The sequence below is a fragment of the Thalassophryne amazonica genome, chromosome 4 (genome assembly GCF_902500255.1).
Source record: "Thalassophryne amazonica chromosome 4, fThaAma1.1, whole genome shotgun sequence".
Taxonomy (NCBI): Eukaryota; Metazoa; Chordata; class Actinopteri; order Batrachoidiformes; family Batrachoididae; genus Thalassophryne; species Thalassophryne amazonica.
In genome coordinates, this window is record NC_047106.1 from 117234151 (window position 1) to 117262139 (window position 27989).

A 27989-nucleotide genomic window follows, 5' to 3' on the forward strand; every position below is an offset into this window, starting at 1 on the left:
ATTGTAAATTAGTCATACTTATTCAGACGAGGTTTGTTTTCTGCATCAAACATGAGCCTCTCATTGCATCTCAGTGGTTAAACATACTGAGGCATTTTTCATTTTAATGGTCTTTGTGGGATTTATGCACGTCACATAAGTTTTGTGTATCTGTGTCTGTGGATAAATAAAAATAATCAATAAAGAGAGAGACAAAGTGAAAAAGCAAGGACTTGTGTCTAATTGACCCTGACTGAGACACCGTGGTGACAGTTTTTTTTTTAGGATCACAGCATAATTACTTAAATATGTTTGGAGAGTAGCAATGCTTTGCTGGTTATTTTTATTTATTTATTTATTTTTGTGCTGGTATGAGGAATGTCTTGACAGCAATATGTGTATTGCATTGAGATGGACTGATTTTAAGCTCTTCTGTTGTACAGTCAACAGCAAATAATTGTACTGTTCACAAAGTGGTGATTTGTATCTGGATTAATTTAGGATCAGGAGAGGATTAGGATCATTTACTACATTTAAAGAAGCATGTTGCTGCGAAGAACACTGGCATTGACATCTTTATCGGTATATCAACATATTATGTTGATATGTTGACATTTGCTATGTTTTTGCTGTAAACTGGAAACGTACTGTGGGGACATTCCGAATGTCATTCTTGTTTATTGTTCTTTCCTATCATAATTCTGACACTTTCCTTTTTCATTTTGCAATAATTACATTGTATATTGTAACCGTGTGGGAGTATTATTTGAATGTTATTGCCAAATGTCTGCAGGGAGAAGAGGCACCTGAAATGGTGCTCTGTGTGGGACATCTTCCTTAGGGGAAACGATGAGGCTCACTGCACTGTGTCAGCAAATCACTGAGTAAATGTATCGATATGCGACCGCCTGTATTGATATCATATTGGGAAACGTTTGTGAGTGTGGGTGATTCTAACTGCATCAGTGAAGAGCCTAGCTGCAACTACAAATGACTTCTTAACTATAAGTGGAGTCTTGCAGAAACATGATTTCTCAGACATTATGTTTTAATCTGCAGGTTTCTATCTCTCCATGTTAATTGTTTCCTTCTTCACCAGTCAAAGCAAATGTCTTCATGTAATTGTATTGTCAATAAACTCTTAATCCTTCATCGCCCCTTCACACATAACATGAATGAAACCGAACGGCGCATGAAGGAGGCTTCGAATAGCAGTCTTGAAAAATTTGCGTTGCGCTCATGCTGGAAACCCAATTGCACAGCGTCAAGATGAGGTCGCACTGCCAGCTGACCTGAATGAAATGATCGGCCACACATAACCCTGGCCGAATGTGGTGAACGAGCTAGCCTTCACACCAGCGGCCGAATGAGGGTGATTGGCACCAAATGGCCATTCGACCCACACTTTGCCAGAATCGAGGCGCCACCCATGAACTTCCAACAGCAGTAGTGGGGCACTTAGAAAATGTAGGTCCATATGTGCGGCCAGCACAAATGTAGCACGCAAGACACCACTATTGAGGTGTGGTCGAGGTGGCGAAAGCTCAAAGGTGTGTTGTGTCCGCCCCCGAGCAACACACATGGTGAGCGAGTGTGTCTGTCCCCCTCCAAGCAACACGAATGGTGTGCAAGCGTGTCCATCATGTATCATTAACACCCATCATGGCATATCCAGTATGTCTCGCTGGAGGTGGAATCACTGGCCAGCATCGTGCCTACAACAACACAACGGAGATAAAATTTAAAACCCAGCTGAGCATCACAGCGCTGGGCAGTGCGGACACCAACCATGCAGCAGCCTGTACTGTACATCCCGCTGACAGCCCCCACCATCAGCTCAGATCACGGCCCAGGCGTGCCCACCACGGCATTCAGATGATACCAGCACACGTGGACATACTGAAGCAGTCAGATCATGGCCGCCATGCGCCCATCCAAGGGAATCAAATGATGCCAGCGCACGCAGGTGCACAAAGCCGTCAGATGATCACACTCACTTTCACCAAGGCGATCATCATGTGGCACCTGACCGCTGTGTCATTGCAACTCAAAGCTGGAGAACACATATCATGCCATTAAGAATGTGATGCACATGTGTCTGCAGACTATCATGACATTGTGAAAAATATAAAACAGTTTACTGGCCCGCTGTGCCTCACATGACATGCAATTGCAACATCCACACGGCCCATCCGTCATGTGACAGCCTGACTAACAGCCTGACTGACAGACCTGTCTAGGCAGCTTGTTTGACCCACATGCTGGAGCCGTTAGCCCATTCATGTGAGTACTTTGCTGCTCGGGACAGGGGGTGTGTGTCACCCGCGAGGCAATCATCATGTCACACCTGACCGCTGTGCCATTGCAACTCACAGCTGGAGAACACATAATGTCTCATGTAGAACATACAGCCCTCTACAAGCCACCGCAATGCACATATGTTGGCAGGCTGTCATGACATGGTGAAAAATAAAAACACATCACTTTTGTAATGCATTCAACTGCGCCTCAGTGCACAGTGCAGGACACCATCAGCGTAGGCAGCCAACAGCCAGGTGGCCGTATCTGAAAATATCCGTCTGATCATGTGAGTGGCTAGCTGGTTGAGACAAATGTCACATCAACCAGGAGTTGTAGTTCACACGACGCGGAGTATTTTGGCACGCCACGCGCTGATTGGCCAGAGACAGCTGGACGCGTGGACCCTCTGTGTACCTGGCTGATGTGTTCAAGATGTGAGCACATCTTTTCATTCATGTCAGGTTATTAAGTCCTTGTTTGCTTGCATGGGCATGGTTCTTGAACAAGAAGGAACAGAAGGATGATAATTCCTGTATTCTGTACTCTTTCTAACAGGAATGTAATATTTTAACAGACAAAACGAAATCCATTTGTTTCCTCAATTCCAACACAGGCCATCAAGTCATTAAGCAACAATTAAACATCATTACCAGCAACATGATTGTCTTACATTTAAACAGTACATTCATTGTTCTTATAATGTTCTGTGCTCTCTCATTATTTTATCCTTACATATTTTTGTCAATTTATGTACATTTGTATAACATTTATTTGCTTCTGCTGCTGTGTGAGCGCAGTGTGGTATCACAGCTCTTACATGGTCGCACTGTGTTCGTGTGTGTACACACGAGCGTGCACGAAACCATTGCTGTGGGATCATACGGCATCCATACATGGCTGTGGGATCATACGGCATCCATACATGGCTGTCAGACCGTTTGTCCCTCCCGACTAAGGTTGGAATTGTTCAGGCTGTTTTGGCCTGAACCGGCCTGATTCACCCAACGTGGTGTTATGTGTGAAGGGGCCATAAGGCATAGTCACACTACGAGGAGTGATTGAGAGGTTTTAAACCTGACCCAGTAAGAATACGACATTCTTTTGCCTTCTGAGAAACCAGATGTTGGTTTCTCAGAATGCAAAACATGGAGAACCATACCCTACTTTTGCTGGGCCATGCTCCAAACTTCTCATTCATTCCTTGTATGACATATTGAGTAAAGTGATTAGTAATGGATTGAATTAAGTTGTCTGGCGGCAAATGCCGCTTAATCCATCGGTTTGGATGACATCACATTTCCACTGGCAACACAAAATGTTGCTTTCAGCATAATGATTTTCCCGGTTTCAAGACATATATGCACACTGGGGGGAGCTGGGTTTGAGCGGGATTCATTGAGGTCTGAACGCAAATGTGGCTAGAATCTGGCTTGTGCAGGAATCATGATGTCAAATCTCCTCACTACATTTGTGCACTGATGTCTTCTCCACGTCCAGTGAGGCAGCCTCACTGGACGTGCTTTCTGTGTGGCGCCTTCCTGCCAAGAGAATCCGCTGGGTGTGCTTTGATGTCCAAACAGAAACACATACAGCCGTTTGACCTTGGCCAAATGAACAGTAGCACTGCATGCTGCTGTGTTGGGAGCTGTCCTCTCCCCCTCGTGGTGAATTCACACCCCGCACCATAGCTTTTGCCAATCAGAAGCCAAGTGTGAAGCATCAGACAGCATATGAATCCTTGAGTATCGTATTGAGGACATGCAAACCTGCAACCATCGCGAAAGCTCTCAATGTCCGCTCAATGTTCAGCATGCACAAAAGTTCCAGACAGACTCACCATACATCATCTGAAAAATGGACAAAATGGACAGGAATGGATATCAAAATTTCCTATACGTTACTCATGTGTTTTCCTCAATTTGCAATAGTGTACAAAAGTGGCTGAAGACCTTCCTTCATCAGCACCCATCCATAGCCCTGAGCACTGGAGGAATTGTGGATTTGCTGCATTTCCTTGTTCCAAATTGCCAGTTGGAAATTTACTCTTAAGATGTGTTGTTTGGTACTCTTTTTACATGGTGGCAGTGCAGCCTTGTTGACTTTACTGGGAGTAGATCTACCTTCCTTTGTGCAGAGCTTATAAATTTTTGTCACCCTGAGATCGTCAAGATTGGTTGTGTTGGTGTTGCCTCCATACATCGCGCTCACAAAAGCCTCCAATTCATCACAGACATTCTGTGGGACATTCCATGTATCACCAAGCTTGCTTAGTACAGATATGAATGCAGAGTACTTCATCAGGGTCTTCTGAGGCATTAGCTTTCCTTTGCTATGGGAAGAACTTGTTGTGTCACAGCCAATGAAGCAGTGAAATCCCATCAATTCTGTGCATTTTTCCTGGCCAAAATCTCATGCTACTTTGGTCACATCAGTCAGTCTGGCTTTGTTAGTTATCTTGGTATCACATATTATCATATACCTATAAATGATACGGCAATATGATTGGATAAAACACTAAAGAATAAATAGCAATACAACCCTTTTTCGTGGACGGATAATATTTTTCATACCACCCGAGTAATCAGCCAATCCGGACAGCGGAGCGGTGCCACGACAAAGAGGCGCGGTTAGAGGAACTGTGAAATACTGATGAGTCACTATTAATAATTTCTTACGTGTCCAACCTCGTAGGTTGATCGTTAAAATTAAATTTGTTAGTTCTAAAAGCCATCATAATTATTTATAGGAAAACGTTCTTTTTTTTTCTACTAAGGTTTGAACTTGTGTTTACACAGGGAGAGAAAGTGAGGAAATGTTAATGCCTGTTTGAGAAAAGTGTATAAAGTGTGTAGTGAGGGGTTTCACGGCCTTAAAACATCTATAATAATTGTAAAAAATAAAGCTGACTACTTCGCAGATTTTGCCTATCGCGGGTTATTTTTAGAACGTAAAGCCCATGTTACACATAGACAGTTTTGTCGGCGAGTAGTACGTAGACCGAAGTTCGCGGTAGTTCCGGCTATTTTCGCGGTAGAAAGGGGCGGAGCGCGCGCACGTAAAAAAAAGAAAGAAAAAAAGAAACTCCGCTCCCCGCTGCTGTTTGCTGCGGGGGCTGCTCCTCCGCTCTTTCCCGCAAAAAACTGTCATATTGTGTTTAGAAGCCAGTCACCATTTGCTTTATTATACAGCTGTGTAGCTAATAAGCAAAATAATCTCCAGGACGATTCACGCGCGCACGCACGTAAAATAAAAATAAAAAGAAACTACGCTCCACACTGCTGTGGTGCTGCTGCTTGCTCCAAAAACTCTGTCATGATTGTAAAAAGACAAGGACAAAAACAAAGGAAAAGGACAAAAGAGACATAAGTCCTGCTCACAGGCTGCTACCAGATACAGGACATGTTCACATCTTCAAACTCCAGACATCTCCACGTCACTACATATTCAGTCCCTGATTGGTCATCGCGGCGCGACAAGAACTGCGGCACTACAGGAAGCGGCAGGATGAAACGGCGATTAAAAAGTATCAAACACCATTGTTCGCGTTGTCGCTGTCATCACAGGAGGTCTCCAGGAGCGCTCCCGGAATTATTCGACATGTTGAATAATTTTTTCGATGATTCCCGGTAAAGCCGGAACTAAGCCACATCCCCTAGTGCCGGCATTAACAACGGCGTGTGATCCTTAAGAAGGCCAAAAACTCTTCTTGGATGCTTCCGGGAGCTCTTACCGTCTGTGTGTAAACGGGGCTTAACTCCCTTTCGTGGCCTCGCAGTTTCGCGGATTTGTTTAGTACAGTTTTGCACGCTTCTTCTTCTTCTTCTTCTTCTTTTTTTTACAGTGCATTGTGTTCTACATCCTTATCAGGCGGGCCGGTCGGCATCACCGCGATCGCTCTCACCGCGATCGCTCTCACTGCCTCCGATGCGCTTACTGAGTCTGCAGGCTTGGTAAGCGCCACAGCGGGCCACTCACACCGCCCCCCTGTCTGCTGTGCAGAGCTGCAGACTCCAGCACCAGGTCCAGAGACTACGCTCGCTGTTTTGATGCGCAGCGCCCGCTGCATGGTCTCGGTAAACGCAGCCGCAGAGCTCCGTGGCCATGACTTGGATTCTTTGCGGGTCCCGCATCCGTACCCCCAGAGGCAGTGAGCGAAGGGAGAGCACGCGCATTGTGTTCTACGTGCATTTATCACGCCTCAGGGTGTATGGTTTTCTTCAGGGTGTATAAAACCATATTCATTGGTGAATAACTTGATAACTGATAATATTCTGATGTTCAGTGTTGGAGCAAAATGCAAGAGAATGAAGAAAATGTCTGAGTCTGGACTCTTGATTCAAATGTTGTCATACCCCTGTTGTGGCATATATGCTGTACAAGATGATCCTGGAATCAGTCTCCTTCTGGGATGAGTTGAGCGCTGGAATTTCAAGTTGTTTTGTCATCAAGCCATCTTCTGAGGTAAGTAAGTATACTGTGCCTTTGCATGTTATTGGCAGCTTACGTTCATGCAAACTTGCTGGTGCTCCACAACTTCAGAACCAGTTTGGTGAGCTGCTTTTTTTTCATCATTACTTAAGAGCAGCTTCCACTCTGCAGGATGTTTTGTGGCTGCACCTCCAAGAATCAAATTTTCTCCACACCCACGATGCTTTCTCTCTGGTGACTCAATGGATCCAGGTAGGTATTGGTTTGTACTGAATATAACGTCTACAGATTGAACCAATCTCTCAAATAGCCTTGAACAGATTTTACCAAATGCGCTAGGCAGGTTCTGGAAACAACATATCCATTGAACATATGTTTGTATGTCATCTGTAAATGTCAAACAATAATAGAGAATAACCAAAATTATATACCAAACTTGTGAGTCCCTGACAGACCCACAAAGCAACGAAAATGCACACAAATGCACAGACAAAACTGCCAAACATACATAAAACCTGCATGAACCCCCACAGGAGAGCAAAGTATATCATCGTTCAAGCGAGAGTGAGATCAGGTGTCCAGAAAGCATCTCCTGCTAATGTACTACACCCGTCATGCATCCCCTTTGCAAACTAGTCACAATAAGGATTATAGTCAAAGTTGGGATGCAGGGAAAACAGGGTTTCCTGTGAATCGCTTGTAGCAGTTCCAGTGATAGCTGTGATGTTCACCAGTGCTATCAGGGATGAGATTACACTGTTCCTGCATATGATAGTTGGATGTCACTGACTCTTCTGTGTATATATAACAAGCCTGAATAGATCTTTGTCATTTGATTAGGGGTTTGTATGTCAGGTAATATTGATCATTTCTCACATTTGCCATTGTGCTTCATTTAGCGTGCAATTTTGGTTCCGTTTAGCATGCAAATTTGGTTCCATATGGATTTTTGCGGTGCACGAGTGGTGATGACACTTAAGCTTCCTAAAACAAAAGAAAAAAAAATCCAGCACGCCGTAAGCTATCTCGAGGCATTTCAGTATTCGCTGGGACGTATCTAGCTAAAGCAGAACCGCTGCCGGATGAAGATGAAGAAGAGTTCGACAATCTCTGTGGTGAATTTTCACTGGACTGAGAAAACAGAAGTACACGAAGAAGTCAGTGCACAGCATCAGCTGTGGACTAGCTGTGGACTACATCGGGAGAATTGTTTTTGAACTATCTCACTGTTTTTTGCAAGTTGACTGAGAAAAATTTTGGATTGGATTGGACTGCTATTTAAAATTCATGTTTGAGTGTTTTGAACCTCTTGACATCAATGGACCACTGACACACACCAAAATGTAAGTCCCTTTTCTCTTGTTTATAAATGAATAAAATAGCACATTTTTAGGCATTATATTAAACAAATAATGAATGTTTTTTCATTCGTTCAGTGGTACAAAATATTTCATGAGGTGAAAGAGGGAATGTTCCATCTTTCACCTCATATATGATTTTTGGAAAAAAATCAATCTTTGGATGTATAAATCAATCTGTGGGAATTAAAATGAGAATTGATTTAAAATTAGCATGTCTATATATATAATACACTTCTTGCCAGCGTTATAACAGCATGTCTGAAAAAAATTACGCTGCAGTTGGGCCGTTGCGCTGTTTCTGAGGGTGCGCATTAGCCATTTATACGAGGTCTATTAGAAAAGTATCCGACCTTATTATTTTTTCAGAAACCATATGGATTTGAATCACGTGTGATTACATCAGACATGCTTGAACCCTCGTGGGCATGCGAGAGTTTTTTCACGCCTGTCGGTTACGTCATTCGCCTGTGGGCAGTCTTTGAGTGAGGAGTCGTCCACCGCTCGTCGATTTTTTCATTGTTTAGGAATGGCTCAGAGACTGTTGCTTTGTTTGATAAAATTTTTTTCAAAACTGTAAGGCACAACTGAGTGGACACCATTCAATAAATTCAGCTGGTTTTCGGTAAAAATTTTAACGGCTGATGAGAGATTTTGGTCTGGTAGTGTCGCTTTAAGGATGGTCCACGGCGCCTGACGGCGATCTGCGCTTCGAGGCGGCAGCGTCTCGCCGTTTCAAGTTGAAAACTTCCACATTTCAGGCTCTGTTGACGCAGTAAGTCGTCAGAGAACAGAGAACTTTCAGAAGAAGTCGGCATGAGGAGTTTATTCGGACATTCCATTGTTAACGGTCATTTTGTAATGAAAGAACGTGCGGGCAGAGTCGCATGACGGGCTGGACCCGACCGCGGGGGGTCGCTGCAGGAAAAACACCTCCGTTGGAAATCTTAACGGGCAAGTTGGAACATGCCCAAGCTGTTAAACAATTTCTCAGTTACTCACTTGTTGAAAGCCATTAAAAGCCGCCTGAATTCTACAAATGGTTTTCAACACGGAGGTGTTTTTCCTGTCGCGGCGCACACAGATTTGCCGAGTCGTCACGGAAACGACTCGACGAATTTGCGCGTACGTCTTTCATTAAAAAAATGTCCTTAAACAGTGGATGTCCGCATAAATTCCTCATGCCGGCCTCTTCTGAATCTTCTCTGTTCTCTCACGATGTCCTGGGGTGAATTAAGCCTTAAATTAGGATGTTTTTAAGCTCGAAACAGGCCGACGACAGCGCCTGGAAGCGCTGCAGGACGTCCCGCTCCGTGGGAAGTCCTACACCGACAGAAACACCCCATAATCTCTCATCAGCCGTTAAACTTTTCCACAGAAAACCATCTTAATTTCTCGAATAGTGTCCACTCGGATATTCCTCACAGGTCCAGAAAAAATTTTGATAAAGCAACGCGCGCCGTCTCGAGCAGCGGTGAAACAAAGGAATTCAGCCGAGAGGGCGGGACCACATCTCACTCAAGGCCTGCCCACAGGGAAATGACGTCACCGACGCGTGAAAAAAACTCACGCATGCGCACGAGGGTTCAAGCATGATTGGTGTAATCGCATGTCATTCAAATCCATATAGTTAAAAAAAAAATAAAAGGGTCGGTTTATTATCTAAGAGACCTCGTACATGTTAATCCTGACTACCAGGACTTTTGTTGCGGGCAAGAAAAGAGAATTGTCCACTGTTTAATTCACACAGTCGTCTTTTTTTTTTTTTCCATTCCTCATAACGTGCCATTTCCGTGGAACAGTGCACGAAGATTCTCTAGTGTCATCTGTGGGAGCCGTGTTATCCTGCTGCAAGAGAACTTAGGAGAACTTCCCCCACTGCAGAATAGCTGTGTGGAGAACTTCCCCCACTGCAGAATAGCTGTGTTCTCCTGCTGCATCCTGCCGTGCAACAAGTGCTGCAGGCGTGGGTTTGTAGGGGAGACCGGGACCGTTATCCCCCAGAGAATTTTTAATTTATAATTGTCTGAAACACTATTGCCTGCATTTTAAGAGCCAAATTTTGTGAAGTACTATTAATATGTTACATAACTAGACAATAATGTAACAGCTCAAAAAACGGTTTTAATAACACTAACCCAAATTGATATCGGATCTAATTGAAATCTTGAAATTTGAATCGATACACAGCTCTTATATATGTGGCTATGCTTGGGTATGTGGAATAATTTTGCTTTTTATGCCACATTCTATCTCTGGGTGATAAATCGCTCTGACGCGAAACACAAAAACTGACTTTTTCGGGCATGGTAGGCTTACCTGGGCTCCCTACCTAATACTGTAGTGTGAAACAAATGAAAGTCGACAGCAACCCCTGGACAGGACACCAGTCCATTGCAGGTTACTTCTCCAACCAAGGATGGTACCGATTTACAGCCGGGTGCACAGCACAGATGAAGTGTCTTGCCCAAGGACATAGAAAGGTAGCCTGAATTACAAACATGAAATTGAACCCTGGACTATATATTGGTCGTCCATCTCCAATCCCACCGAGTCACCTGCTCTACTGTGCTGCTGAGTGCAGATATATTGGTCATGTATTTTGGTGGCATTTGTCAATGTCCTGTTAGCAGATTAAATCTTTAGGCTTTAAATCTTTAGTATTTAGGTTAATGTTTTGTGGAAGGAGTGGAAAACATTTACCAGCAGCCTGAAACATTCTTTGATCATAATGCCCATTAATGTCTGCCATTAATGTCCAGTACTTATCCAAAGTTATTGGTAATGGAAATGTGTATATTAAAATATGACATTTCTCTTCTTTACATTTTTAGCTGGTTAACAAAATATGTTGTCCACAAATGACATCTATAAATTACAGCGACCGTGTTTTAAACCATAATTTAGAGAAAATGTCAAAAGTATTACAAATCTAGTCAGCACCCAGATGGAGAAATCACAGGATTTTTCTGCATGAGAGGAGTAAACAGTTGTTTTTTTTCCACACATGTTCCAATCTCCTCTTTCCTCAATATTTTATCACGGTTAAAAATAAAAACACACGGCAGTGTCAATGAAGCATTTTCCAACAACTTGGATTAATGATTTTTATGCTGTGTTATTTGACTAAATAATTCTGTCAGCCCGAATAAATGACAGCAATAATAATTTGTTACACCCCTGATCAGTTATGTCACATGCTTGGATTATTTTGCTTGATTAAAAACAAAATGTGAAATCTTAATATTTGCAGTAAAAACATATAGTTTGCTTATTCACAAAGGTCGCTGCATTTCTATTTATTTCAGCAACAATTCACTGAAATGACAATCACATCAACATTAGATTAAATCTTATGCATGAACTACAGTTGCTGTTAGGTTTCTGATAGAGCGATTGAAGAAACTGGCCAATTCATGCAGCCATGGAATGCTGTTTTTAAAATTTTTTAAATTACTGGACATCAGCTGCTAATACATTATGTTTAATCAGACATGATTGTTTTCTTAGGGCCCCTTCTAACAAGATTGAAGCCGACTAGCGCCGAAGGAGAAATTGTATGCCATTTGTGAAAAATCGGAGCTGCCTCCAACGCCTCCTACACCTGTCGTTACAATTATTTGCGCACACCAGAGGCCGAAAGACAGAGAGTGCCCTGTGAGAGCCCATTTGATCCCTCTTGCGGCAGGTGACGGCCAAATTCCAGGTGACACACACGGACATCGAACGCTGCTCGCTGGCCACTTAGAAAATGTGTGGCCATTTGCTCTGTTAGCATGAAAACAATGACCAGACAATCACTTTTAAGCTGGATGCGAAATTTGTCTAAGTGCCCCCACGTGTGTAGCGTTGCAAAAAGCAACACATATGTGGAATGCATGTGTATTGCACGTGTGTGCATGTTGGCCCCCCCGTTCTCTCCCCACCGAAAGACATGTGGCGTATGTGTGTTTTGTGCTCCCCCTGCTCCCTTTAGACATGTGGCGTGGGGGGGGGGGTACACTTGCATAAAATGCTTATATGTATGTACAGACATGATCACATAGGGGCCGGACAGCCACGCCTGAGCGCACACAGCACGGGGAGGTGCCTGTCAGCTGATTGCAGCACACTGACAGCTGGAAATGACGGGTCAGTGCACATGATGTGTCACCTTACAAACACAGAGACCACTGCCAAGACAGCTGCTGTTGGCTGGCTGCCAACAGCAGCTGCTGTTGAGATCTCTGCTCCTGGACTTCCCAGCTGGGGAATACGTACTGTGTTTTGACGGACATGAACTTACAACTTTCCTCCGTGAGGCACGTGTTTCTGCCTGCTGTCCTCATGTGGAAATACATAAAACATCTTTCGCCTTTGTGCCGGACAGCAGCGGCTGCACACAGCACACCTCGGCAGGCTGTGGGCCAGCCCGACACACATTTTCCGGGCAGAACACGCGTGGTGCAGGACTAGCAGGACAGTATGACAAGCCAACAGTGCCGCAAATACGGCACTTTCAGTCACGTATCACCAAACATATGCCGTAACAAACGCCGTTTGGTCAGTTATTACAGCTGTTTTTTCTCTTTTTTTTAAAAAACCAAAAACCTTTATCTCCTTGTTGATTTTAGGCTTTTTCCGATCCTGTTATAAGAGATTGATTTTAGCGCAGTGGTAAAGTTTCCGTCTTGTAATCTGAGCTTTTGTAGATTGCAGGTTTGAATCCCATGAGTGGAATTCATCCTTTTATTTATTATTGATATCAACCCAGTGATTTTCAATAATTATACAGCTAGTTGTTATTTTATTTTTCTCCACATCAGCGGCGTGATGTGGTGCAACACGTTCCAGCTGCTCACACTGTGTGCTCTTGCGCGCGCACGAAACCATTGCCGATGTGTCATGCACGCCTGTGCAACCATGGGTCTCTCACGACAGCAGGTGGATGGTTCGTGATTCCCCATTTTGTGTTTGATTTGCGGATTTTCTTCCAATTTCTTCATCTTTCGTGTTATGTGTGAAGAGACCTTCGTATACGTAATACTCAGACCTGATGAAATGCTATAAACACTATTCTGATTGCTTTGGTTAATCATGTAACCTGTGGGCTCTAAATCCTAATAAGTTGAGCATTGCTGCTGAGGGAAGGTGCAGAGCACAAAAAAGTGACGTTCTCTGCATAGGCGTATGACCTTTTGCACAATAATGCATAATATTCTCGGCTCAGAGAGCATATTTTTAATTTCACAATGTTGAATTTTCAAATAGCTTACTTGCAGGATCAAGTGGTTTGCTGCTGTTTCGTATGTAGTGCAGTATATGTGCTGTGTTCAGTTCATGATGGGTTACTGCTGTACACACATTAACAGTCAGCTCAGTGTACTTTCAGAGCTACTGACTCTTCCTTGTGCCCTTCAGGTCTTTTTTCCCCAGTTTGATGCATCTGATTTCAAGGTGCAGAAAACATATCTATACATATGTATAGTCATGTAGAAAAAGATTGACACCCCTGCAACAACAAATTAAGTAGTTCTTTAGGATTGCCAGAGGTAATCCTAAAGAACTACTTAATTTGCAAGTAAACCAACTGTTGTCTCAGCTTGGCCTCTTAATATATTGGAATATATTTAGAAATGAGCAGTTTTAATCAGGAGAAAAAGTGCCCGACTCTGTTTTCTGCTCTGCCCACTGTACCACCCACACATGCCTCATGGCTTTGTTACTGAGCTCTTCGATGGTCTCTGCATGAACAACTTGGTGAAAATACTTTACTTTTTCAATTTTCTTCTCAGCACATCAATAATGCATTCCTCTGGTTTTTGTGAGTTTAGTTTTACTTCTCTTTGGATTGTACAATCGTTAGAATCAAATGGGGAAATTATTTGTTTTTCTGCATGGGCCGAGTGGAACAGTAGTGTGGAAAATATCTCTCACCACAAACAATGTCCCCCATTTGTTTTTCGATATTAATTTGAAATAATTGTTGTGTGTTTGATACATATAAAATGATCATCAAAGCAGAAAGAGACAAAGCAATCCTTTTGTGGTTGCATCCTATGAATAAATTGTTCAATATAATCACATCGAAGAAGCTTGTTAATTTTAAAACAAATGTCAACTTATAAATTTTCAAACAAATATCAATATTTTATCACAGATTAACCCATGAGACAGAAAACGTGACTCTGTGGATGGGAGTTGGATGACCAACAGGGGAATCTTACATTCTTATCAGCTTCACACTGAGGTATTCAGGGATAAGCAGTGGCACCAGTCGGTCTCAGGGTCTGTGTCGGACTTACTTCTCCAACCAGTGCTGCATAATCACCGCACAGTGGTCACGGCTCTGCTCCTGCATGACACTGTCTCATTATCCATATCTCCCAGGATGTCATGAACTCACCATAGAGTGTTTTCATGCCTCTGTTTCTATGTCTGCTCACCTGCCACACAGTAAATTTTGCAGAGTAAAATTTACTGCAGAGTAAAATTTACTCTGCAGGGATAACATTTGGTCCCAGTCTAAATAGAGTTAAATATACTCTACCATAGGTCTAAATCAAAGTCAACTCTTATTGGAGTAGAACCACTTGAATTGACAAGATGGTGTCGCCGACCGAACGGTCCACCCTAAAACCCGGTCCACCCTGCCTTCACTGCGCATTTGATCAGCCGTGGTTCACTGATTATCACCTCCTTTCTGCTTCAAACTGCACTCCAGTCCTCATGTATCTCAGCGACAGATATCTGAAGCTTTTGTACAACAATCATGTCCACATAAATGCAGCAGAGGAAGGCAGAGGAAGCAATCAGAGCGCCGCAGCTACACGGCTGCTAGCTGTTGCGTTCACTGATCGTCCGTCATTTCAACGTGTCTCTGCCTCGTTTCTGCTTAAAACTGACTTTAGAATGATTTAAGAGATTTTACCGTGTCATCTGATGGCTAATAATCCCATTAATCCATTTGATCGCTTTGGGTGAAGAGACTCTGTTTTAGATGAGCTGCTGATCTCCAAAATGATGCATGTGCAGTGAAGGCAGGGCAGGCCAATTTGTAGTGGGGAACCGTTTGGTCGGCGACAACGGTAGAGCTGATTTCACTTTTCATTGTTTTTTTTACTCTATTTAGACTGGAACCAATTTACTCGGCAATATTTACTGGGCATGAACACCTCCCTTCATCTGCTGGGATGCAGGCTGCTGTCACCTGGTCTCATGGACAGTCGTAGGGTAAAGAAATACAATCCTCTATCTTCTGTTTTCTACTGGCACATTACAGATTAGATTAGATAGATAGATTAGATAGGACTTTATTGATCCCTTGGGAAGACTCCAGGCAAATTGAGGTTCCAGCAGCATTGTATAGCAGCACACAGAGTATCAAAAGTGGAAGTAAAAAAGAAAAACATTTTCCAATATAAATACACAATATAAATTCCAGACATACTGATCAATACTGATTTACTGGCTACTACTGTTCCTCTCATTCCCGACCTCTGTCTTCCTGTTAATCCTCCCCCCCCCAAGTGAGGAGTTGTACATACAATCCTAAAATCTGCTCAGTTGTCCTCACCATCTGTCATGGACTCCAGTTAGACTTAACTTTATTAATTTTGGAGGTTAGTTTTGTTTGACACTAATTTCTGGTACTGCTCTGGTTTTACACGCAGTGCATGTTGTGACAGCTAACTTCCCTTTTGATTTGATTTGCTGAAGGTGTAACTCTGTCTGGTGAAGTATTTATTTTTTTTGAAAATATTCTCTGGTGGTTTCAGGCTTGTAATTTCACTTATTGAAATTGATGGTTGTTTTGTGATGTCTGTTGCATTCTTTTGGTTCTGTAAACTAATTTTGCAGTTAGCTTGCATTATTGTCCCCCTTAATAAACCAAGTTAATCTCAATCACGTGCCGCCATATGCGTTCTGCAGTTGAGTCACGTTTCCGCCAACACCATGAGCTCACCAAAAAGCAATTGTGTATTTTTAAGGATGAAAATGTGCCACACATTTTACTGATTAAGTTTTAAATGTTAGATACTGAGCATCATGGCATTATTTTTACAGTACTGTATAGAAATGCCCAACATTTGTATATACCAGAAGTAGTATACAGAGGCAGTGATTGACCTGGAAGTATGCAGCTGGTGTACAATCAGTACAAAGATTCTTTCAGGTTATAGTTTTTCCTGTGATAACGGCGTGCGTCACACGTGTTAGCTGTTTTTCTTGGTACAATGTTGTTCCACTCTGGCTTGCACATGTGGCGTGCTTCCAGAAACAATAAATACCAGATGGTCCAAATTGATGTACATTTCTGATTAGCACATGTTTTTCACAACACCATATAAATGCAATGCAGATGTTTCAGCATCATTTTGACGTTGCATCTTGTGCCAGCTTAAAAAAAATAACTAAGTGGTAGAAAGTAATTGTATCAAAGCAATTGAAAGCCAGTGGTTACATGTCTTTTCTTTTAGGTTCTCAGTAGTCTGGGCCTTCACAGCTGAATGCCGAGATCTACTTCTGTCTTAGGCTGAAGACAAGCTAAAAACGCAAAAGGAACTTATGTGATTTAGATTATAAGTGGGATGGAAGTGTGCTGAGTCAGAAGATCATAATAAAAGATAAGTGCTGCTCTGTTATAGTACACAGTGTTCACAGGGTACCATGTAGAATATATTTGATAATACTCTGTTTAGTAACTATAATTATGTCACAGTAAGGTGGCGAAGTTGAAGTTAAAATGATTAGTTCCTGCTACGAGTATGGCAGGTTTAGGGCCTTGTTCACATTACCACTCAAAATTGGATTTTTAGCATATCCAGGTTGACTCTGGCTTGATTTTTTTTTTCTTCTGTCAGTCTGGATAGTGAAAAGCCACATGAGATCAGATTTTTCCAAAGCAGATTCAAACCACACAAGTGGTTGAAATGCGTTTCAAATCGCGTTGTCCTCTGCAACACCTGCAGCATGACACAAACAACATTGACATAGTTCCGGAGAGACGGAAGTTGATTTGAAGTGCCTTCCCTGTGGAGTTGGAATGAGTGGAAAAAAGTTTAATTAAAATGGTCAAAAACAATGGAGCATGGAGGAGAATAATAAACCATGGACGGACGAGAAATCTGGGCTTCACATAACCATTTTGGACAGAAACAGGCACTGTTTGCTGTTGTCCATATTTTTCATGGGCGTAGCCTCTTACCATAACAATCAATTTGGATAAGACTGTGTGTGTGTGTGTGTGTGTGCATATATATATATATATATATATATATATATATATATATATATATATATATATATATATATATAAACGCAGCACTTTTGGTTTTGCTCCCATTTTGTATGAGATGAACTCAAAGATCTAAAACTTTTTCCACATACACAATATCACCATTTCCCTCAAATATTGTTCACAAACCAGTCTAAATCTGTGATAGTGAGCACTTCTCCTTTGCTGAGATAATCCATCCCACCTCACAGGTGTGCCATATCAAGATGCTGATTAGACACCATGATTAGTGCACAGGTGTGCCTTAGACTGCCCACAATAAAAGGCCACTCTGAAAGGTGCAGTTTTGTTTTATTGGGGGGGGGATACCAGTCAGTATCTGGTGTGACCACCATCTGCCTCATGCACTGCGACACATCTCCTTCGCATAGAGTTGAAGAGAACACCTCTCCAACATGCCAAACGCCAGCGAATGTGAGCATTTGCCCACTCAAGTCGGTTACGACGACGAACTGGAGTCAGGTCGAGACCCCGATGAGGACGACGAGCATGCAGATGAGCTTCCCTGAGACGGTTTCTGACAGTTTGTGCAGAAATTCTTTGGTTATGCAAACCGATTGTTTCAGCAGCTGTCCGAGTGGCTGGTCTCAGACGATCTTGGAGGTGAACATACTGGATGTGGAGGTCCTGGGCTGGTGTGGTTACACGTGGTCTGCGGTTGTGAGGCTGGTTGGATGTACTGCCAAATTCTCTGAAACGCCTTTGGAGACGGCTTATGGTAGAGAAATGAACATTCGATACACGAGCAACAGCTCTGGTTGACATTCCTGCTGTCAGCATGCCAATTGCATGCTCCCTCAAATCTTGCAACATCTGTGGCATTGTGCTGTGTGATAAAACTGCACCTTTCAGAGTGGCCTTTTATTGTGGGCAGTCTAAGGCACACCTGTGCACTAATCATGGTGTCTAATCAGCATCTTGATATGGCACACCTGTGAGGTGAGATGGATTATCTCAGCAAAGGAGAAGTGCTCACTATCACAGATTTAGACTGGTTTGTGAACAATATTTGAGGGAAATGGTGATATTGTGTATGTGGAAAAAGTTTTAGATCTTTGAGTTCATCTCATACAAAATGGGAGCAAAACCAAAAGTGTTGCGTTTATATTTTTGTTGAGTATATACAACCCCAATTCCAATGAAATTGGGACATTGTGTAAAATTTAAATAAAAACAGAATACAATGATTTGCAAATCCTCTTCAACCTATATTCAATAGAATACACCACAAAGACAAGATATTTAATGTTGAGACTGATAAACTTTATTGTTTTTGTCCAAATATTTGCTCATTTTGAAATGGATGCCTGCAACACGTTTCAAAAACGCTGGGACAGTGGTATGTTTACCACTTTACCACTCTTTTGTCCGGAGGACACGATGTCCATGATTTCCAAAAACAATTTGAAATGTGGACTCATCAGACCACAGCACACTTTTCCACTTTGCGTCTGTCCATTTCAAATGAGCTCAGGCCCAGAGAAGGCGGCGGCACTTCTGGATGTTGTTGATGTATGGCTTTTGCTTTGCACGGTAGAGTTTTAACTTGCACCTGTAGCTGTAGTGACGAACTGTGTTAACTGACAATGATTTTCTGAAGTGTTCCTGAGCCCATGTGGTAAGATCCTTTACACAATGATGTCAGTTTTTAATGCAGTGCCGCCTGAGGGATCAAAGGTCACAGGCATTCAGTGTTGGTTTTCGGCCTTGCTGCTTATGTGTAGAAAGTTCCCCAGATTCTCAGAATCTTCTGATTATATTATGGACTGTAGATGATGCAATCCCTAAATTCCTTGCAATTGAACATTGAGAAACATTGTTCTTAAACTGGTGGACTATTTATTTCACACAGTTGTAATCCTCGCCCCATCTTTGCTTGTGAATGGCTGAACCTTTGGGGGACGCTCCTTTTGTACCCAGTCATGACACTCACCTGTTTCCAATTAACCTGTTCACCTGTGGAATGTTCCAAATAGGTGTTCTTTGAGCATTTATCAACTTTCCCACTGTTTTGTTGCCCCTGTCCCAACTTTTTTGAAACGTGTTGCAGACATTTATTTCAAAATGAGCAAATATTTTAAGTTTGATTAATTAAGTTTGAGTATTACATATCTTGTCTTTGTGGTGTATTCAGTTGAATATAGGTTGAAGAGGATTTGCAAATCATTGTATTCTGTTTTTATTTTACATTTCACACATCCCAACTTCACTGGAATTGGGGTTGTGTATATATATATATATATATATTATATATATATATATAATCAGTGATGTCTTATTTTAATCAGATTTGTAATCAATCAGATTTGAACTGGCAGTGTAAACATCACCTACTGAAGTTAGTGACTCAGGAGTGGGTCTGCAAAATTTCCAGTAACTGTACAAACTACTATATACAACTCTGAAATTTGGGGTTCTGGTAGATAACAGTGGAGGACAAGTGAGCCTCCTATTTTGAGCCTTGGTGGCAACTGATAAAGCAATTTGCAGTTACTTTATGTTTTGTTTCAATGAGAGTGTTGGCACAGAGGGACATGTCTAGGCTGGAGAAATTACGCATAGTGCAAGTTGTGAATTTTGCATCACTAATCATAGCTTCATAGTGGAGTAAAGCAGAGAAGACTTTTCTTTCAGTAAAATAGATCAGGCTTGTATCTCTGATGTTCCTTTCTGGCAAATTGTAGCAGAACTTTCAAGTTTCTTAATTTTTAATAGAAATTCTTCTCTGTACCAATTCATCATGAAACTGTATAACTCAACTAACTCAGTGAGTTAGTTGAACTCAAACCATTTGAGGAAACCGATTGCCTTAAACCATTTGAGTTTACCAACTTAAATAAAATAATTTTCAAAAATTTAATTGTTAAAGTTTTAGTAACTTAACAGTTTATAGTTAATTAAATGTATGTAAATCTAGTTTATGTTTGTCAATAAAAAAAAAGTGGCAAATTTATGCCTAAAAAATTTGCATTACATTTTGGATTAGATTTTTGATGCATTCTTTGGTTTACTTGTGGACTCTACGTTGTGTTGGCTCTGCCCATTTGCTCCCCTCAGGACGTAAACTCACGATTTCCGGCATGGAAGTCGGATTCTCTAACCAGAAGGCTAAAACCCAGGGCTCTGGCCTTGTGACCAGAGAATTCTTTTGAGCTGTAGGGAGTGAGGTTTACTAACTACATATGCACAGCGACACCAGCTGGCCTCCGTTACATAAACTCAGTTAAAATGAGTGAATGGAATGCACTGGAAATACATCACCAACACTTAAATGCCCACATCTTTAAATGCACTTAAAGGACCTGAGTTGTTATGACAACAATTAATTTTTGAGTTAGTTTAATTAATGTACATGAGTGACTATAACTTTTCAAAGTTTGAGTTACATTAACTTAATTACTGTATTTTCATTTTCCTGTTTAGTTTGGCCAGTCAGGATGGCTGATATATGATTAAAAATACATTGATATTTCATGGTATTTTTGGAGATAACAGTATAAAAGGATATGAAAATACTGTAGTGCCATTCATTATACTCACTCATGGCCAAAGTCCACAGGACTTCAATAAAGAATTTGTGTGAGGTGCATATGGATACTGCTGTTGTTTAAAATCCTCAGTGGGAGCAGAAAAAAAACCTGCATAGTATGGCTCTGTATCATTTTTCAAAACCTGGTACTATAATATGTGTCTTTGGACCTTCAACACATCTCACAATACTGATACATTTCCATTCTTTATACTGCTTATATAAAATGTGGATTTAAATGCATGGATAAATTGTAGTGTGTGGTGGTGTTGTGTAACCCAGCTATTTACTACATTTGTTATACAACTTAATGTTAACATGTAGTTAAACAATTATATTAATTAATCACACACACACACACATACACACACACACACACACACACACACACATATATATATATATATACACACACACACACACACACACACACACACACACACACACACACACACACACACACACACACACACACACACACACACACACAGGGGGGTGGTGGCCAAGTGGTTAATGCGCTTGGTTTCAGTGCAGAAGGTTCCGGGTTCAAATCCCACCCCCGCCACATTTCTCCATGTAATGTGGAGTTGCATCAGGAAGGGCATCCGGCATAAAACCTGTGCCAATTCAACATGCAGATCCACCTTGGATTTGCTGTGGCGACCCCGAGTGCAAACAAGGGAGCAGCCGAAGGGTCTTACTTTTATATATACACACACACACACACACACACACACACACACACACACACACACACACACACACACACACACACACACACACACACACACACACACACACTAGTTAGTGTGTTGCCCATGGGGATCTACAGGCTCTAGATTGGGTAGTGTTTAGAAAATTGGTAGCTGCCATTTTTCAAGGGTGGTAATAAATAATAAATTAAGCAAAATTTGTATAATAAGTTGGAATGGCGCGTGAGTCCAGAATGTTTTTAGAACGTTAGACCTGAACAATTTATAGAACTCAACCATTTTATTTCCTGTCAATTATGTTATTTTTAATGTTAATTTACTGTCTTAATGTATTTATATATATATTTGTTAGGTTGTTGTTATCATATACACATTATTATTATTATTATTAATTATTATTTATTTTATTATTACTTCTATTTGTCATTTAATTTTTAAATGGACCACAATGGAAATAGGTGTTTCACTTTCTTGTGTCATCCATGTATTTTTAATGTATTTACAATTATATTATGTATTTACATTGAACTTATTAGATAAAATAATTTACGCAAGCATGCTTTTAATATAAAGACGATTTACTGTCCCCTGCTGGAATGGCATGTGAGTCCAGAATGTAGTTAGCAATGTTAGCTAATATCTGTAGTTTCTGCAAAAATGTTTGTCCTATCAACTTTATGTTTTCGCAGTGTTCATCCTTGACCCAGAATACATAAGAATACTAAACGGCAAATGTCAGCTCTATGCAGTTTCTGCATGATCGATGGCACACACACACACACACACACACACACACACACACACACACACACACACACACACACACACACACACACACACACACACACACACATGCGCATACCCAGTTCTAATATATATATATATATATAGATATATATATATATCTATATATATACACACACACACACACAGACGCACACTCTGTTGCTGTTATTATTATTGTTGTTTGTAAAATGTCTTCAAAAGCAGGGGAGCAGGGCCCTTTCGACACCTCTCTGTGGCTCAGCCCCTGTGTATTGTCTACGTAAACAGGAGTTAAATAGATGATGGTGAAGAAAATGTTTATTTTTTGTGGAAATCGCTATCTGATTGGATGGGAGGAAGGTCATATCAAGTGGACTCTGTGTTTATTTGAAGCGATGTGTGTTTTTTAAACTTCCACCATGGGAGCTCTCAGCCTGTTGCAGCGATCAGCCTGCAACCACTCTGTGCTTCTGAAACAGGGTGAAACCTGCAGTGTTTAAAGAGCAGACACCGGGTTCAGAGTGAAGCGTTTATTTGGTGACTTTGGTTTAAGTAATCCGAAGCAGATCAATCAAAAAATGCCTTGATCAGGCATATATGCTCAAGGAGGTTTGCCATCCACACACTGCTGCATGGCTTCCTGATGTCCCAAGCTACAGTGTGAGCTGAGGGTCACAGAAGGTGCGTGTGTTAATCTGCATATACTTTGCGCAAATAAATAAATAAATTAGGAACGTTAAAAGGAACTTCAACACATATCACAATATTGATATTGATACATGCTTTATACTGCTTATATAAAATGTGTATTTAAATGCATGGATAATTGTAGTGTGTGATGGTGTTGTGTAACCCAGCTACTTAGTACATTTGTTATACAACTTAATGTTAACATGCAGTTAAATGTGATTAATTTACATGAATTAATCACACACACACACACACACACACACACACACACACACACACTTGCGTGTTGCCCGTGGGGATCAACAGGCTCTAGATTGGGTAGTGTTTATAAAATAGCTAGCTGACATTTTTCAAGGGTGGTAATAAATAAATTATAATGAATAAATAAATTAAGGACGTTAAAAGGAACTTGTGCCACATCAATATGCAGATCCATATCAGAACTGCTGTGGCCCCCAAGTGAAAAAGGGAGAAGCTGAAAGAACTTATTTTATTTGTTAAAGTTTTAAGCTCTGACCTCAGTGACTCTGACCTTTGCCAAAAACCCTTTATGGGCAATTCTTCGGTTGACTGCCAGCCCACACACAGTATAAAGTGGTGGAAATTGTCTTGAGGACCTTAGAGGAGTAGAGGAAGAAACAGATTGATAAACCAAAATTGTGATGTTCTGTCCCAGTGACCTTGACCTTTGCCTTTTGTTGATTATCTTTTTTTAAAAAACAGTATAACCATTTGTACTCATACTGCTCTGTAGTCAGGATGTGTCGGGAGTGTTTTTTTTAAAGTCAAACACAACTATGAATGTGTGCATTGTGTGTAGGTACTGAGTGAATAAACATCCATTCAACACAGAGGACAGGTCTGGTTAATGTTTTGTTTGTAAAACATAATTCTCTTGAGTTAATTTCCAACGTTTAGGTTAGAACCCCCTGATTTTCAACTCATGACATTTTGAAATTCTGAACAAAATATTCAGCTTGTTCCTCACCTTTTTAGAAGAGTGAGGAAAGCCGCCAAGACACCCAGACAACCCAGGAGAAGTTACAGGCTTATGTGGCTGTGATTGGAGAAATTGTGCACAGTGCAAGCTTTGCATTTTGCATCACTGCTCTTAGCTTCATAGTGGAGTAGAGCAGAGAAGGATTTTCTTTCACCAAAACAGATCAAATCCAGTCTTGCATCTCAGATGTACCTTCTGGCAGTTTGTAGCTAAACTTTCAGGGCTATTTTTTAAAGAAAATCCTCCTCTGTACCATTTCATCATGAAGATGGATAACTGGTGATACAAAATGCAAACTTGCACTGTGCATAATTTCTTCAATCACAGGCATGTAAGCCTATAACTTCTTCTGGGTTGTCTGGGTGTCTTGGTGGGTTTCCTCACTCTTCTACTTCTTGCACAGTCACTCAGTTCTTGAGAACTGTCTTCTGCATGCAGATTTACCATAGAGTGCCATATTGTTTGTATTTCTTTGTAATTGATGTAAATAAAATCCGAAACATATTCAGTGGCAGCTTTACCATCAGAGAGCCTCGTCCACAACTACCACAAAAGACTCCAAGCTGTCATTGATGTTAAAGGGGGCACACACAGTATTAAGAACAGGGGTATGTAAACTTTTGATCAGGTTCATTTGGGTAGTTCTCTTGTCATTTTGATTTAAAAAGAGGAAACACAGTTGTTTGACAATAAATGGCTTCACCTAACCACTAACCATGAGTGGAAAAAAAAGTTTTTCGTGTTGTCATTCATATTCTCTTAAAAATGGCCAAAAAAGCAAACATTCTGCCAGGGTATGTAAACGTTTGAGCACAACTGTATGTAGACAGGTGTGTGCCTTTCCAAATCATATCTAATCAACTGAATTTACTCCAAGTGGACTCAAATTAAGCCGTAGAAACAGGATTAAGCAGTTGAAACAGGATGCACCTGAGCTCGATTTTGAGCTTCATGGCGAAGGCTGTGAATACTTATGTACATGTGATTTCTTAATTGTTTCTTTTTTTTAAATGCAAAAATCTCAACAATAACAACAAAAAACATTTTTTCATATTGTCATAATGAGGTATTTTGTGTTGAATTGTGAGGGGAAAAAAGAATTTACTCCATTTTGGAATAAGGCTATAAGATGACAAAAAAAAAAAAAAAAGATGTGGCGAAAGTACAGCGCTGTGAATATTTTCTGGATGCAGTGTATCTCGCTGTTGTACAAAGTCAGAGGATTTTGCAGCATTTTATGGTGGGGTACTCTCTCTCAACACTGGTTGACTACAAATTAACCTACTTCAGAAGTCGAGGCTACTACATATTCAACAATATGAATGTAAATTCAGCAGTGTTTCAGCCCAGAAGCCCCCCCGACCCCACCCCACCCAGTCAGTTTGTTCTGAGTAGAATCTGTTTTTAAAAAGTTTTGGTTTCGTGTTCCACATCAAAATTAATTTTTTGGTTTGAACCAAACCAATCATGTGTGGAGATTCTAGGTCATCCAGGTTGTCGGTATTCAAGTAAGTTGAGTGAGGGCAGCTGGACTTGTTTAATTCCTTCAAGATTTTTTGCTCTTCATCCAGAAACCCTTTATCAGTTCTCGTTGATGTCATGAGCTATTCAAATATTTACCCTCTCTGGGGTTCGGATGTCTCAGTGATGTGATCAAAGCCAACAGTCAGTGGAGTTATCTTGAGTTCAGGTGTGGGTTGCTGTTGTTCTTAGTTATACTTGAGGAGAAGTCAGGATGATCTTTGAGCCTCTGTGGTACAGATGAAAGGATAGAGTTATAGGTAGGAGAGCAGTGATAGCGCCTCCCTCCTGTCTTTGTTTAAAGAATGTTTCCAAAGAGGCCTTCCTTGTCACCGTTTTCAAACCAACCGTCTTCCCTGTCTAAAATATAAATGTTATCTTCAGTAGTGTGTCCTTTTTCCTTCCCACTGAGTCCTGACCAGAGGAATTGGCTGTGCTATGTGGAGCCGTTTGTATGTTGAATGGCTGTGGATCCCAAAGTTGGGACAATATGGAAAATGTGGGGGTGGGGTGGGGGTACCCTGCATTGACCCTTACATATTCATGTGATCATCCCCTGACTTGTCTCACGAAAACCCACTGTGAAAATGATGATTTAATTCTTCCTATTTAAAATAAATTTTCCCCATCCCAACTTTTTCTGTAAGGTATTGCAGGCCTTAAATACAGTGACGACCACTAACGGGAACAGCCAAAAGAAGACAATGTTTATTAACAAATGAAATGATGTTGATCACACAAAACATTAATTATCTTGAGTTCATACTGTCTGCAATGAAATAGAAGTCGCAGCAAATCGAAGGGTCAGTGCTTTTTTATTTTTTCAAATTTACACTTTCCATATCATCTCATATCATCCCAACATTTTCTGATTTGAGGTTGTAGATTCATGCAAGGACTTGTCCATGGGCCTTGTCACTGCTTTTTGATTTTAACACTTCAAGGTTTATTGGAGCTTGCATGCCTGAATGGTACCATACTTCATTGTTTGATTTCATTGTATAGAAGGAGGCAGAATTGATGAGGCTATAAAAGCTTTTTTTTTGGGTTTGTTTTGTTTTCTTTTTGAAGAATCCCAATGTGATTTTTGTCCATTGAGACCACATATCAAAAAGTTTTGGCTGAATCCTGTGACATCATCTTAAATGGCTGAACCTTAGAAAAAGTATTGAATAGCCTGAAAAAACATTTTTGGATGGAAAATATCTGTTTAATTCAATTTAACAAAAATGGGAAAATGGGAAAAATCATGTGTGTAAAGTTTGAGATTCTCTCCTGGATTAACGAGTGGGCCAACTCCTTCAAGTAAGGATTTGAAGGAAACCCCTGCTTGTTTCCAAACTTGTTACACACTGAGGTGGTGTTAACATGCTTTGTTCCTACACCACCCCCACCTCCACACACAGTCCCATCCTCCAAGACCCCACTCAAACACTCTCCCTTTCAAAGTCGAGCAAACCTGCAGAGTAGCAACGGCGGGAGCTTGGCCCTGTTTTCAGTGCAGTGGAGGAGCCAGCGGGCCCAAGGGACACTCAGGTTACCAGCGTTGAATCCTGCAGTATTAGCAGGGCACAGTGAAATAACAGCCTGCCATCTGGAACCTATGCCGAAGTCATCCTGGCCTCGCAGCGTTCAATCACGCTGACCTTAATTAAGTGTTATTTGTTCAGTATTTCTACTCACTTCTTCCACTACCTCCAGATAGTTCTGCCTTGATCTTGTATATGCTGGATCACATTGAGCGTGATGGGCAGGTTTTAAGTAGTCTTACGAGGTCCTCTGTCCTATGTGAAGCTTGCCATTAATCTTTAAGCAAGTTCACCCCCTAAGAGGTTCAGGAGAGAGCACCTTAAGTGCAGACGGATAAAGCTGGCCTTTGTGGTGGAGCAATGCTTTGCGGTATGCCGGGTTAAGAGCGGGCGTTTTGTGGCGAGGCCTTCTGCTCATAGCTCAAGGTGGTCTTTCTTGACCCCACTTAAACAGGAGACAATGACAACAATTGAGAAGGTATTTTTTTCTTTCAAGCCTTGATGAGACTTACTTTCTGCAGCAGCAAGAACATTTGCCTGAAGTTTCCTGCTATGTAGTAATTGCTGAAAGTATTCTTTAGTGTAGAAAATATGTTCATATGAACGTGGACCAAACGCTAAACATAGAGCTCAACAGTAGTTTTATTTATTTTTTTCATTTTGGCTTCTTTTTTCCCCTGTATGCATTATAATAAAGAAGACAAAAGCCATATTCTTTCCATCTTTTTGTGCATTAAGTACACTGCTTAAATCCCAGCACTAAATTACAAAGTATTTGATTGATTCGTGGAAAGTTTGCAGTTGCTTGTATTGAGCTGGTTGGATTTTCATACTTCCTGGCTGGGATGAGATGGCCTTATTCCTGTTGGACTGTCATGAAAAAAAGGATAATTCCATAT

The 27989-nt window shown here is 41.2% G+C and overlaps 1 protein-coding gene across 9 annotated transcripts in view; it reads left to right on the forward strand.

Moving 5' to 3' along the window:
- The window catches only part of tenm4 (teneurin transmembrane protein 4), a 626167-nt gene that overhangs the window by 40348 nt on the left and 557830 nt on the right, over window positions 1-27989 (forward strand). The window lies entirely within an intron of this gene.